Raw genomic sequence first — 16,605 nt, forward strand, 5'->3', positions numbered from 1 at the left:
GTATAGTTATATCAGAAAATTCCCATTCTTATATCATCTCATCTCATGGTTCATCATCTTCAGAAGGAAGAGCTTGACCCAATAGTGGAAAGCAGCCTCATAGTGCCGAATCTTTAAATAACGTAAAGGCAAACTCTATATTGAAGGGATTGACGAAGCCCAAGCTGAACAACATTGTTAACCTCCGAAGACAGCTTTTCCTTCAAATCTAAGATAATGAAATCCATGGTAGTACTAGTTATAATCATCTCTGCAACTAAGAGATCCACTTCATCTTGAAGGACATAAGAGGCATCCTTCACTATTTGAAGATCACGAGTTAAGGATGATACATTTTTTCCTCTTAATGGTAAGCTCACCCTCAAGTTCTGAAACTCCATCCTTAAGCTTGTAAATCCCTCCTTCAAATTTTTCCTGAGCTTTCAAATACTTCTCTACATCACTTTTTCTCTTTTAAAGATCATTTTCAAGCATCTTCGAAGTAGCGAGATGAGTATGGATATTATTGCCTCACTCCTAGATGATTCCTTCCGGATCATTCACTTGGTGGAGTTATTGTAACTAGGGATGGCAACGACCATGCTACCTGTAGGTACCCGACACTATCCGGCCCTGATGGGATTATTCATACAATGTAGAAAGAGTATGATATGGGTATGGGCCCAAAAAATTACCTATGACGGGTATATGAATATCCCCTAGGGCACCCGTTATCTAATACCCGTCATATATTTTACTTTCATCCATTGATTTTTACCACTAAGCCAATTAATTTTTATTGATTAAGGTTGATTTAGAAGTTTTGAATTTGAAATATTTGTTAAATTAGTGGATGAATTATTTATGGATGGTTTATTAAATTTGTAATGTTTTTGTTTTTTTTTATATTGATCCTTAACGGTAAGGGTATCCGAATTTTTAAATAGGACAAGTATGAGATTCATGAAGTATAGCCATTAGGGTAATAGAATGGGTACGGTAATGGAAAAATAAACGGATAAGAGATTGGGATTGGGATTGGCACTACTTGCGGGTATCCAACCTGTTGCCATCCCTAGTTATAACACAATCTTTTCGCTCTTTCGAGCTTCGACCCCAGCCTTATTAGTATCATCTACCTCCTTTTTAGCGTCGACTAGTTCATGCCGAAGGGCATCAACTTGATTCAAAGGCTCTTGGGTCAATACCACTTTTTTTTTTTATCCAAATTATAGCCCTTTGTTGATAAATTTTTTCCCCAAATTGGGAAACTGCTTACACAAAGCAGTGGTTGCAGCTAGATCCTGCAAAAGATATAGTTATACAAACAATTTCCAATTTAAAAAGATGCTTTTACAGAAGGAAGGAAGTACTTATTGCACAACATCGATCTAATGTCAGCTTAATCATGCCACACATCAATTTCTGACTAAATAGCTCATGGTCGCTAAGAAGTATAAACATACGTCCTAGATCTTCGTCGATAGTAGGAATAGTTAAAAGGAATATCATTTCGAAGGTCCGACAAAACATATGTACATAAGAGAGATAACAAAAATGGAATAGCCCAAAGCAAAAACTCATACTCAGACTTGGACGATCATAAAGAGCATAAGCATCCAACTTTACTGCGGTCAAAGACAGAGGAATATAACCTTCACCACATTTGGCCTTTCTCTTTATTCTCTCGATTTTAGTGGACCTTGCACGTTTCGGAGCTAGATACTCCTGCTAGTAAATTCAATTTCAGGGATTTTTCTTTTCCCTAAAAAGATAAAGAAGGGGAATAAAGAACTCTAAGCCTCTCCAAGTTCAAACACAATTTTTAGTATATTTTATTTATATTGTAGTAAACATTTGTTTAAGAGCATCTCCGATAAAGGGTGTTATAAAAATTAAAATTGTCAAAAACCTAACACATCATACTAAAATATAATACTTTATTTCATCACTCACCCATATCACTTTTGTAAACTTTTGTTAAAAAATACTCCAATAGTAAGCAACTTTAAAAGTTGATGCTATGGCCTCACAAATCATTACTTTATTTATAGTTTATTTTAATTAATAAATATTTTCATAAAAAATCTCCAAAAGTAAGCAATTAAATCATTTTTATATGAAATTTTTTTTTAATCAATGGTGTCAAAAAGTGGTAACATTACTTGAAATTTTTAAGCACCCACAACCACTCCAATAGATGACACATATTCAAGGTTCCCAAATTCCATTATCACCTCACTAAGCACCCTCTATTGGAGATGCTCTACGGTGAACATTGCTTGAAATAAATATTTTAATAATATATTGTAAACAACACAACTATCATTTAACTTTAGATCATTTTCATTATCATTGTTCATTATTGGTTGAATAATTTTTTTTTGTCTATAGGCGATTTTATAACTGCATGGTTATTGTTGGAACATTCAAAAGATGTTTGAAGTTCTTCATATTTTTGTGGCATAAATTAGAAATAACATCATTTATTCCTTAAATGTCCTAATTAACCAACTTCTAATTCAAAAATATTATCATTCTGTGACATTATATACAATGCCGAAAACAATTTATATTTGTTGTTGTCTTTACATCAAATTTTCAAGTCATGTTAGAAAAATAATAATATTCAAAATATTAATTATTTTTTTAGTGTTCGATTCTTCAACCTCAAGGTCCTACAAGATGATAGAATAAAAACAACAACGATAACAAGCTTTCGTTGATCGAATACCCAACATGAGATGGTTGAATCTCAGGCGTTGTGTTAGGAGGCAAAAAAAAAAAAAAAAAACTCTAGATTTCTTTAGTCTCCCACAACTTTGGATGAATAGGATAATTGTCCTACTATCAAAATAACATTTTCAATGTTTCTATGATAGTTAAATCACTTTCACCAAATCATCGGTAAGACTTGATTTCATATATTTCCTTGAAATGTTCTAACAATCCATTGGAAAAGTTGAAATGTGGATGAGTTTCATCGCATATTTCTCTTTCGTAAAAACTCATTTTTTTCCTAAATAAATTCTCTAGATATATTAACTTTCTTTTGCCTTTAAAGAAACCGCTTATATAAAGTTTTCTGTAACTCTAGGTACCTTGTCGATTTGTTCCTTTTAAGATCATTATTTCTCATCTCATTAGGCAAATATTCCATGATCTTTTCAAAGTGTTTGATATTGTCGACTAACTGATAGACAACTCAAACTTTTGTTGCTGCATTACTCTTACTTCTTGCCTAATAAGCTAATTAAATTGTTTAGATTCATGTTGACCCGTCACTTGCTCCTTATAAATGTAGAATGCATTTTCTATAATTAATCAATCTATATGTCGAGGGCGAGCCTTGGCGCAACGGTAAAACGTTGTTGCCGTGTGACCAGAGGTCACGGGTTCGAGTCTTAGGAGCGGCCTCTTGCCAATTAAATTGGCAAGGGAAGGCTTGCCCCCAATACACCCTTGTGGTGGGACCCCTCCCCGGACCCTCGCTCAGCGGGGACGCGTAATGCGACCGGGCCGCCCTTTTTTTTAATCAATCTATGTCAAACCAAAGATGGTTATGCATGTCAAAACAAACCTCTAAGAGCCTTAAAAACATATAAGAATTTCTATTTAAAGTTTTAAAACTTTAAAAGAAATTTCAAATCGATCGGACAAGTATGGAATTAAAACAGTGAAAACGAAAAATAAAGTTTAACACATGTATCTGATCATGGATCAATTTTGAAGCTCTTAGAGTTTGAATTTAGAATCGTTTCAGTCATAATTAATGTTAGAGGTAAAATTATTCTTGACAACAAACATTAAAGATAAAAATGCACTGTTTTAAATGTTAGGGATAAAATTACTTATGTCATAAATCTTAAATGTATTTTTGGACCTTATCACTAAAGTATATGATTTCAAGTTGGAGTTTTGGCATATCTCAATTAGAGGTGACAAAAGTACACACGACCCGATTACACGATATAAACACACAATTTTAGTGGTTAGATTTAACTTAATAGGTAATGTGTCATTTTTGGATTGACACGAAAATGACACACAAATTTTTGGGTTGGGTTAGGATTGATGTGCTAACCCGAAAACGACACGAAATGATACGAATATTTAAAATTATTGTTATATTATCTCGTATTTTTATATATCACTTTATTAAGAAAAATAATAAAATTATAATTATTACTTGCAAATATAATTCGAATATCCTAAATTATTATAAACACACTATATGACCCTATAACATGATATTAACGGACTTTTCAATGATTAGTGTTAATATGTTAATCTAACAATGACATAAAGTATTTAAAATAATACCGTATTTCTTATATTTTTAAAAGTTATCATTCATATATATGTACATGTAACCCGAAAACACGATACGAGCACTAACTCGAACATGTTAACACAATTGTGACACGGAAGTTTTTGGGTTGAGTTTGGATTTACTCTTTTTAAAATAATCCGAAAATGATACGGTACAAACACGACACGAACACGAGATTACGAGGTCTAATCTCAATAGGTACTGTGGAAGCATCCAAACAGTAATAGAGAACATTATCCAAGGTGGGGACAACCTTATTCCAGAACAAAGTTTTTAGAAAAGAAATAGACAAACAGTAATAAAATACTAACAATGATATCTGTAAAATAGAATACGACCGTTGATTAAATCCAGCTCTCATTCTGCAACGCTTCCCCAATCCTCGAAGACCGTGAAAACTGCCTGCCTTGCGTCTAAACAGCAAAAAGGTAGTAGTAGATTACATTTTTGCACTTTATTGCACATTTATTCTATAAATATTTCGGTTAACTGAACTAAATCTTAATTAATAAATACAGTAATAAATAGAAAATCAAAGATAATACAAGCACTACTTTACGAAGTGCTACTAAATTTGAAGTATATATGCAAATGAATAATATATAAATACATAATAATTTTTATTACACTTTTTGTTCTTGTGTTGACAAAAAAAACACATCAATTTTGTTTTAAAAAAATCAATTGTTGCTTAAATTTTAAGAATAACTCATTGAGTCACTGAACTCATTCCAATTATTTTTTTAAATGATTGACTAAAATATACGTGTAACAAATCAGTATTAAATAGTGGCATATAAACATTAAATGATTTTCTTACTCTAAAAAAATGGTATTGAATTATAAGGTTGAAAAAAGAAATGTAATAAATAAAAATCGGTCCTAAAGTTAGCAACCACATCAGTTTAATCCAAATCAAAAATTTAAATTTTTAAGTATCAATTCAATTTTTTTTTTTGAAAAAAAAAAAAAATTGAATACATTTAGTTTTAATAGAAATTTTTTATAACATTCGGTTCAATTTATCAAAATTTTCCGTTTAAAAATTAGAATTTTGATATCACCTTATCTTTCTTCAGGTTGGGCTCAACAGTCTTGAGCATATTGGTGAGCTCTTCAAGAGAGGTCTGTAAGTCATTCATCTAGTAGTTCATGGTGAACTGGGAATAACTTTCTGGAAGGGATGTAAGAAGTAAGTCCACACTTAGTTCATGATCCATCGCGAAGCCAATACTAGAAAGTTTGGTGATATAGCCAATCATCTTGACACAATGTGTCATAACAGATGTGCTGTTAAGCCCAAAATATACCTAAAATATCATTAATATTTATATCATTTTTATTACAAATTCGTGTTATTTATATCTGTTTAGATTACTTTTACTCTCGAATATCTTTCTTTCTTGCAAGGTACCTGAATATTCGGTAAAATCCAAATAGGAACGAAAAAGGATCTAAAACAGAAGAAAAACCCTACAAAAGGAGTCAAAGACGACGTAAATCAAAAGCGCCAAGTCGAGGACACGAACGAAAGCAAAGAAATGGAAAACTCAGCATGCCGCGACCGCGAATTCACCACCCGCGACCGCGACACGCGTGGTTTAGCCACTTCTCCCCTTCGTCCGACGCCCAACTTAATGCTACGTCATTCACGGTCGCGGATTACTATCCTCGGTAAGTGCAGAAATTTACCAAGAGCATTTAACACATGCTGAAATCCAAGAAACACGTTCGTTCAAGTGGATAAAGACGTCCTTTCACAACGGACACCACTCTTAACCAACGGACACATCACTTCAGTCACAACCCTTCAACATCTATAAATAAAGGGTTGATATGGTGAGAAAGGTTGTTGTTTTTATGTTATGTAACATGTTATGTTATGTTATGTAATATAATATTGAGAGAGTTAGATTAGAGCAAAGTTTATGTAGAAACTCTGACTCAGAAATGAGTCAGAGATTAGAGTTCGACTCTGTAAAAAGCAATATGGTGTACACACATTGTTTATAAGATAATTACAAACACATTAGCGTTTAGATTCGGTCTTATTAGTTTACATTTTGGTAGAGGCCGTCCGCATCCCTATAACGAAGATACAACGAGAAGATTGAGTAGAGGATCCGCCCCGGAGTCTGACAAACTCTAACGAAGCCCAAGGGAAGAATTGACAACCTTTCACTTGCAATCGTCAAAAGTTTACATGCTTTCTGTTCTCTGTAAACTTGTTTCAATTCATATTTCATCTAATAAAGTTGGTTCTCTTCAATTCATTTTTAAGTAGCACTTATAGTAACCAATCCACTAAAGTGAGTTCTGGTGTTTTCATTAAAACGTAGTTAAATTCAAAATCATTACAAGGAAACTTTGTTGAACAACCTAAACAAGTTGGTACTTTTAATGTTAAAGATTAGTACCAGGTTGATTAGGGCACGATACTTTGGATTAAGATCGAAAGCAGTTCAAAGCCCAATACATTGAAGGAGCTTATGATATTACATTTTCATAATGTACAAAGTTTAAAGTTGACTTCTTTGCTTAATGTAAATGAATACATTTAATCGTTTTTCTAAAAAGAACTAAATGTTCCTGTTTTGTAAATTCATCCCTAAATCAGAAGACATTTCTAACACTCTACACATTCTACCCTAATTCTTGTTCAATCAATTTCAAAACCAAACCAATTTCAAATAACGTTTATTTATTTTATAAACCTTAACTTGTATTTAAACTGAATTAATATAAGTTTTCGTTAAAAAGCGTTCTCTGTGGGATCGATATCTTTTTATTACTACAAGCGAAACCGTGCAGTTGCGAAAATCGCTCAACAAGTTTTTGGCGCCGTTGCCGGGGAACGCCAAATTTTTAACAAAAATTTATGTTTTTCGTGTTTTATTTCGAATTTTGGTTTATACATCTATTTATTTATTTTTATAGTTTTTATTTTGTTTTTGAGGATGGTCACTAGGACTAAATCCTCGTTGATATTTAACGTTTGCAATTAGATGTTTGCAGATATAAAAAATCCAAGTCTTTTCAACAATAAAATGGAGATTTGATCATCAATATATTCACAGAAGGAGTCTATAGAAAAGAAATTCGGCTTGCAGATACATTAGAGAGGAAAGAAAATTTTTGAAACAGGATGTCAGACGTGACATATGACTTTTCCAGAAAATTTACCTTTTTCCAAACACCTTTACCTCTTTTCTATAAACTCAACCCTTCACCAAAAATCTTATCTCTTTGTTAAGAAATTTATTTAATTCCTACACTAAACCCAAATAATTTCCTTTTTATCACTACCTTAAACTCCTACATCTTCGCAACAGAAATACCGGAAGTAGGAAGAAATTACCTTATCCTCCAGGAAGGAATTGTATACTTTTAATATAATTTTGAAAGTTTCGGTTCATGTGCGTAGTTTTTTTTCATGCGCTGAACCAGAAGTTCGGACATTCAACCGAAATCATTAGATCCTTAAATTGAGAAGACGAAGGAAAAAAAAAAGAAAGCGCTAAAAAAGTAGAAAATGCTAAAAAAAATAGAAAAACAAAAAGAAAAAAAAAATAATATAAAAATAATTTCAAAGTTTGGGATGCAATTCTACTTTTTGATTTCAAATTGAAATTATTTCCAGGTAAGTTTTCAAACCTTTTGTTGTTTATCCTTAATCTTGTTTGTTGTTTTATTTTTATCTTTACTTGTTTTAAATTTAATTTACATTTGTTTATGATTTTTAATTTTTAGTTTTTTCGAGTTTAAAATCAATAAAAATTTATTTAAGTCATGTTCTAATTTTGTCCAAGCAAAAGGAAGAAAAATAAATTTCTGAACTTACTGAGAATGTGAATTCTCAGTTGAGAATTTTACTTTCAAAGCCTTGAAAATTTCTGAACTTATAGAGAATCTGAATTCTCAGTTGAGAATTCAGGATTTTAAAATTTCAAGGGAAAGGAAGAGAAAAGAAAAATTTCTGAACTTACCGAGGATCAGAATCCTCGGCCGAGGATCAGAATTCTCGGTAACTTCAGCGATTCAAAAAAAAAAATAAATAAATAAAATTAGCGTGCCGCGACCGCGGCTCCTGAATTCTCGATCGCGGTACGGGTGTATCAGACCTGTACCTTAAAAATTCATGCACCATTGTTGAAAGTTTTGAAAAATTAAGTTTCTTCATGTCCAAATGGTGTGAATTTACACCTTTTTAATCCCAACAGACACATTGATTTGTCTTGGATTGATTATAAATAATTGGAAAATATCAGATTTTTTTGTTACTTACATTTTCTATTCATCTTTATCAAACAAAATCTGATTTCTTCTCAGTTATCACACATTTAAAAATTAAGTTACAGAAACTTTTTCTTCCTTTCAAAACCAACAACAGACATTTCAATCATTCCTAACATCATTATAAATAATTAGAGAAAATCAGATTCCATACTTTTCATCTCTTTCAAACCATTCTGATTTCTTCTCAATTATTCAAACCTTTCAAAAAGTTCCAGAGACTTTTTCCTATTTCCAACACATAACTACCAAGCATAAATCTTCCAAGAAGATTACTGCTGCACGCAACAAGCTTCATGATTTATCAGAATGCTATTGTGCACCGTTTTCCATTCATACACATGATGACGAACGAAGAAATTATAAACCTATTTGTTATATTTCGTTTGTATATAGGTTTGTTTTTGTGTTTGTTCTTTCTGTAACTAGTTTATATGTCTTCTAATTTTAATAAAATTATCAAGTTTGATTCTTTGATTCTTTTTGCTTAAATATACATTAACCAATCAAGTTATACGAATACATCCGAATTTAAGTTTAAATGAAACAATATAATTTTTAACATGCATTTGCAATTATTTTTAATGAATCTGTATTCATTTCAGAACTGTTTCTGAAAATCTGACTTTTCATATATATTACATACTAATACAGTATACTCATTAATAAATATTGAACAAATTCATTAACATTCATTTGATATGATCATTCTAATTTTTGTTTTATACATATATTTTTCAATTTTGATAGCATACAACTTTGATTCTTTGGTTATTTTTGATTAGTATATGTTAACTATGCAAGTTATTAGAATGGATCTGTATATAATATTAAAATGAGTCAGCATAACCTTCAAACATGAATGTGTATGTGATGTTAAAATGACTCTGTATATCATTTCATTCATCTACATAAGTTTCAAAGTTTCAGATTTAATATAAATAAGTGATTAATAATCTGATTTGTTTCATTTTCATTTGTTTGTTTTTGTATGTAGGTTTGTTTTTAATCTTTCTTGTACATATGTTTTTGTTCATTTATGTACACATGTGTTATGCAATACAACTTTATTTCATTTCATATATCAAAATTTTTCATTCTGATTTATGCCTATTCAGATTTTACACTGATAACACCTGAATCTGTATGAATCACTTTAATGCTAATAAATTATGATTATTATCAATTATTGCACATGCTAATAAATTTTCATTTTCATGCAATCATTGAGTTTAAATTTAATTATGAAATCATGAACTTATATTGTGTTGATTATTGCATATATCAGTATGAACTTATTAAAATAAAACATACAAATTTTTCATATAAACCTGTATCAATTAGAATAAGGTTAATGCCTACGGTTAAATGTTTCATTATTTAAATGATGGTTTATTTTGTATAAGGTTCATATTTTAAGCATGAATAAATATCTATATGAATTTACATTCATTATATTTTAGAAGATTAATTTACCTTATATGAATTAATGAACATTGATTCTACATTAACTCTGTTAAGGCATTTATTTGTTTCATTTCTCCAATTTCCTAAGGATAAACCTTTGGTTTACCTTGAATTTAATGTTTTCATTTGTGCTTTTAAGTTTCAGGTATACATGTTTTCATTTATAGGACATATTTACTCAAAAAATTGCACAAACAGAGTTTTGTTCGCGTATTTCAGCGATCGAGAGTCATGAATCTCGGTCACGACACACGATCTGTAGGACGGAATTAGGATCCGATTTTGCACAATTTTTCAACTTTTTCCTCTTCCTTCAATAACTCCTAAACACCTATATTTCACCCCTATATGTACCTATCCCTTACACAAACCTAACATCACCTTCCATTTTACCCAAATTACACACTCCATACTCTTTCCCGTACAATTAAATCCACATCATATCACCTTTACTTTTACCAAATTTTTAGCTACCCAATATACTTCTTTCCCAACCACACCTTTAAAAGTTTTCCACACCATGCCTAAACATAAGAAGGTTACTCATTAGGATTCCTTTACCTTTAATAATTTGTTGCATGTTGAATATGGATCCATTCAGCATCATTTCAGATTCGGAAGGGCAGCGGTTCCAATTTATGTAGTTGGGGATGAAGAGATTCGTATTAAAGAGGATGGTAATGAGCAAACCCATTTTGATGGGGATGACGATATGCATTATGATGATGGAAATGTAGAGGATGCAAAGCACAAGGGCATGTTGTTTCCTACACACAAGCACAAAAGTATGGTTAGATGATATCGTTACAAGCATTCCAAAGATGGTCCGTGGTGGGCACCAATATCATATTTTAAGGAGAGAACACACGTCAACCCGACGCCGGTTATTATCATTTTTCCGTCGTCAAAGCGTAGTGACCACACCGTCTCCACCAGATTCACGATCACGTAATCAGGTTATATCTAATCTTTTCTTTACTCATTTATTTTGATTTGTTACAATACTCCTATTTTATATTATGTTTGGTACAATTTTAATATCATAATTTGGATATTTTAATTTCCTACTTTTTCTTTCTTCATTCGTATGACTTATTTTCGTACCATTTTTCGTGTTTTATCAATTTTTGCACCAATGAGGACATGGTCCAATTTAAGTGTGGGAGGAGATATTGCATATATCATTTTATTTCAGTACGAATAAATGCAACGAATAAGAATAATTTATAATGCAACACTTCTTTTATGCAAATGCAACATATATTGCAACACAATTTATTTAACATTTTTCTTATGATTATTTTTAGGTTATCATTATCTATAGAAATAATATTTCTATACGGGTAATATTTTTCAAATTTTTCACAAATCTTCGACACGATTTTAAGTAAAAATTGTCTCGAGTAAATGTATTTAAGTAATAAATTCTTTATTTTTCAATCTCTATTTTATATCATGAAATTCATGATACAATAAATCTTATTTTAAATTTTCAATTAGGTTTATAGGCACTAAATTGAACTAACAAATTTTAGCTCGGTTTTGATTTTGTCTTACATTAACACCAATTGAAGTTTTTAAGGAAACTTTAGCCATAATACATGTTGAATTTTAAGTCAATATAGGATGAATGTGCTACTTTTCTTTTTCCCAAGTTATAATCAATAAATCGTATTCTTAACTTTTGGCCACGGTTGCGACCAACCTTATCACAATCGAGGTATGAAAGGAACGTTTAAATTAAAAAAAAATTAAGCGTGTTTAAAGTTTAAAGTAACGATTGCGTCCACCCATGGCATGGTCGGTACCTCTTAAGCAAACACAAAACAAATGCATATAAAGTTACGATCGAGACCACCCTTATCACGGGCATAACTAAGCAAATAAGTTAAACTTAATATTCATAAATCATATATAATAATTTACGTTTGGGAAAGGAAATTTGGTGCTTTGAAATGCCTTGAGATGAAAGACTCAATAACATGCGTGCTTACATCGTCCCGAATACTTCAATTTAAACATTAAAATACAAGACGAATGATATATCGTATTTATACTAAGTTAGTTTGATATTTTGCGTATAAATTTGCCATGCGAAGTTAGTCTTTTCGGCTTAACTAATTTAAAAGGTAAACACAAAGATATATGTTTTATTTTCATAAAAAAATTAGTTAAGGAATAAATTCAGTGAAATTTTGCTCGGGACTAGCAAAAGATTAAGTGTGGAGATTTGTTATGCCCAAAATATACCTAAAATATCATTAATATTTATATCATTTTTATTACAAATTCGTGTTATTTATATCTGTTTAGATTACTTTTACTCTCGAATATCTTTCTTTCTTGCAAGGTACCTGAATATTCGGTAAAATCCAAATAGGAACGAAAAAGGATCTAAAACAGAAGAAAAACCCTACAAAAGGAGTCAAAGACGACGTAAATCAAAAGCGCCAAGTCGAGGACACGAACGAAAGCAAAGAAACGGAAAACTCAGCATGCCGCGACCGCGAATTCACCATCCGCGACCGCGACACGCGTGGTTTAGCCACTTCTCCCCTTCGTCCGACGCCCAACTTAATGCTACGTCATTCACGGCCGCGGATTACTATCCTCGGGAAGTGCAGAAATTTACCAAGAGCATTTAACACATGCTGTAATCCAAGAAACACGTTCGTTCAAGTGGATAAAGACGTCCTTTCACAACGGACACGACTCTTAACCAACGGACACATCACTTCAGTCGCAACCCTTCAACATCTATAAATAAAGAGTTGATATGGTGAGAAAGGTTGTTATTTTTATGTTATGTAACATGTTATGTTATGTTATGTAATATAATATTGAGAGAGTTAGATTAGAGCAAAGTTTATGTAGAAACTCTGACTCAGAAATGAGTCAGAGATTAGAGTTCGATTCTGTAAAAAGCAATATGGTGTACACACATTGTTTATAAGATAATTACAAACACATTAGCGTTTAGATTCGGTCTTATTAGTTTACATTTTGGTAGAGGCCGTCCGCATCCCTATAACGAAGATACAATGAGAAGATTGAGTAGAGGATCCGCCCCGGAGTCTGACAAACTCTAACGAAGCCCAAGGGAAGAATTGACAACCTTTCACTTGCAATCGTCAAAAGTTTCCATGCTTTCTGTTCTCTGTAAACTTGTTTCAATTCATATTTCATCTAATAAAGTTGGTTCTCTTCAATTCATTTTTAAGTAGCACTTATGGTAACCAATCCACTAAAGTGAGTTCTGGTGTTTTCATTAAAACGTAGTTAAATTCAAAATCATTACAAGGAAACTTTGTTGAACAACCTAAACGAGTTGGTACTTTTAATGTTAAAGATTAGTACCAGGTTGATTAGGGCACGATACTTTGGATTAAGATCGAAAGCAGTTCAAAGCCCAATACATTGAAGGGGCTTATGATATTACATTTTCATAATGTACAAAGTTTAAAGTTGACTTCTTTGCTTAATGTAAATGAATACATTTAATCGTTTTTCTAAAAAGAACTAAATGTTCCTGTTTTGTAAATTCATCCCTAAATCAGAAGACATTTCTAACACTCTACACATTCTACCCTAATTCTTGTTCAATCAATTTCAAAACCAAACCAATTTCAAATAACGTTTATTTATTTTATAAACCTTAAATTGTATTTAAACTGAATTAATATAAGTTTTCGTTAAAAAGCGTTCTCTGTGGGATCGATATCTTTTTATTACTACAAGCGAAACCGTGCACTTGCGGAAATCGCTCAACATGTGCCCTCTTGCATCCTGCAGCGAAACAACAGTTTTGATATTTCAAAACGTTCACAATGAATCTGTTTCCCGAACAGCTCTTTCAAGTGCATGACAATAAAAAAGGCATCCATCTCCTCATGTTGCCTTTGCAGATCTAGTGTCATTTGATGCAAGTATGATGCACCCTGCGTGTTCATCATCGGATTTATGCTTCTGATAGGCATCAACCTCTTCAATAGGTGCATCATCGGCCGGAAGAGCGGGTATCGACGTATCCAATACATACCCTATCTTTTTGAACTTCAAAACAATTTTGAGGTTACGAAACCAGTCGGCGAAGTTTGAACCATTCAATTTGTTATCGGTAAGAATATTTCTTAGATCGGTTTTCGACATGATTGTTTTTAGAGTACGATTTGTTTATAACCTGAGAGTGAGAAAAGTGACGGATGTTATTCATTTGTTTAACTCATTTATTTACAATTTAAATACGTTGGACTTTTATGTTTTTAAATTGCTCCCACTGTTTTACCAAATTAATAACCCTCCATATTAATTCGAAGGATATTCAAAATCCTTTAGTGAGCTAGAATCCTAACTCCTAAAATTTCACCTTGAGTTTACTCAACAACCTAAGTTTTATTCATTAGGTAGATTCATGCAATTAATCACATCAACAATGTGACTTCTAGGTTATTGGGTTACTAAACACATTAGTAACTGATATGTGTCGTTTATCAATCCCAACCATATTGCCCATTAGGTTAGAACAACATGAGTTTACTCATCCAATTATTCTAACCTAATCCAAGTCGTTACCCTGTATTCGTGAAAACGATTTTCGATAAATCAAGTGTTACCATAAGACCCCGAGCTTAAGTTTACTCAACACCCTAAGGCCCCCAGTACTGCCGGCTGAATTATAATATTGGTGAGGGGCAACCGATTTTTACAATAACTCGTTTATTGACTTGACTTTTGATTAGTGAGGGGTTTTATTTAAAGTCTCATAATCTAACCTAGTCTTGATTTGCTTTAGCATTCATCAGACACTCATATATTCAACATTGACAATTATGGACATATCTCTAAGTTTATTCCGTTGAGCCAGAAACAGAATAAAGGGTCACCCTAGGGAAATACTAACTATTTACATATTTCTCTTTGGGTCCTCCGTCTTCTCCTTGGCGCCTTGAATTACAACAACATTCAATTTCTAAGAAACTTCAATCTATTTGAAGGGATTTGGATGAGAAGAGAAATACAATAGAGAGTAAGAGAAGGCAAGACACACAGGTCCTATTTAAAATACCAAAAGACTGAATAACTATTATAGAGGGTCTAATATATCCATAATGCCAAACATGCAAAGACTCAATTAAATTAAATTTAATCGGTTGATTACATAAACTATTTATATAATATTCGAGTTAATCAAAGTAACAACTTAAATTAATTTACATCCAATTTTAATCTTGTCAATTTTGTATCCTTTATATTTAATCTAATCGAATTGTAGCAAGTACATATTAGATTAATATAACATGTACAAAATCAGTATTATGCATATCCTAATTAATTCGTATAATTCATTTAACGCTTTGAATTACTTATATCAAATATTTAGGTAAAACAAACTTTTAAATAAATTGATTTTGATAATCAAAACAAATTATTATATTTTGAAACATATATATATAGAGGAGAGATCAGGTGTGACACATTCCTTATGTTGTGACAAGGCTTATTGTGTGACAACAGTGACTTTTTAGTAATTGTGTAAAAACGGAGGGGTATATTTGTAATTTTACGCGCTTAGTATAAATAGTTATTAAGTTAGGGGTATATTTCTAATCTCCTATATTTCTGTCATTTTTTCTTCTCCGGTGATTCTCTGATATTTCTTTCGTTCTTTCCAGTTGCGCCGTTTCATTTCCGATCGTGTTTTTGTTGAGTTTTTGGTTGGATTTCTTTGTTTCGTCTCGCATTTTGTGTTTGTTGGAAGATATCGGTGAGTTCCTGTATGTTTTTGTGTGTTGTTTTGTTCGTTTTTATGTTTTTATGTTTGTTCATTTGCCTTCGTTTTTTTTGTTGAATATTTATGGCTCTGATTTCCTATATTTTTTTCTTTATCGGTAGGTTCGGCTCTCTGTTTGTGTGTTTTTGAAGTTATCGGTGAGTTTCTCTGTGTTTTCTTTGTTCATTTTAGATTTTTGTGTTATGCATGTTCTTCGTTTTTTTGTTTATATGTGTTGTTTAGGTTTTGTATTTTGTTTTTGTTTTGTTTGTTGTTTTTTAGGGTTTCAACGGCATTTTATTGTGTTTTTTCATTCTTTGCGTCTATCATTTGTTAGTTTTGTGACTTGTATATGTGTTTTTTTTTTGTTTTTCAGTATATATCAGAATGTCAAAAGCTACTTCTAGTAGGGAAGATAGTTTGCCTGAGCATATTATTGATCCTGCGTTGCTTCGTGCTATAAACTCTGATTATATGGAGGTTGATGACGACAGGTACTATTTTATGTTTTTATGGAACAATATATGCATTCTTTATGAACAATATATGCATTCGTTTGGAACAATGTATGTTTTTGTATGGAACTATATATGTATTCGTTTCGAACAATATATGTATTCGTTTGGAACAATATATGTATTCGTTTGGAACATTTTATAAGTTCGTTTGTGACTATATATGTATTTTGTTGATCTAGTATTGTTGTTAATTTTGTTATTTTTTATGCTTCAAGGGTTTCTGAAAAGAATGGTGAAGAAGGAAG

This window comes from Euphorbia lathyris, chromosome 10 (genome assembly GCF_963576675.1).
Source record: "Euphorbia lathyris chromosome 10, ddEupLath1.1, whole genome shotgun sequence".
Taxonomy (NCBI): Eukaryota; Viridiplantae; Streptophyta; class Magnoliopsida; order Malpighiales; family Euphorbiaceae; genus Euphorbia; species Euphorbia lathyris.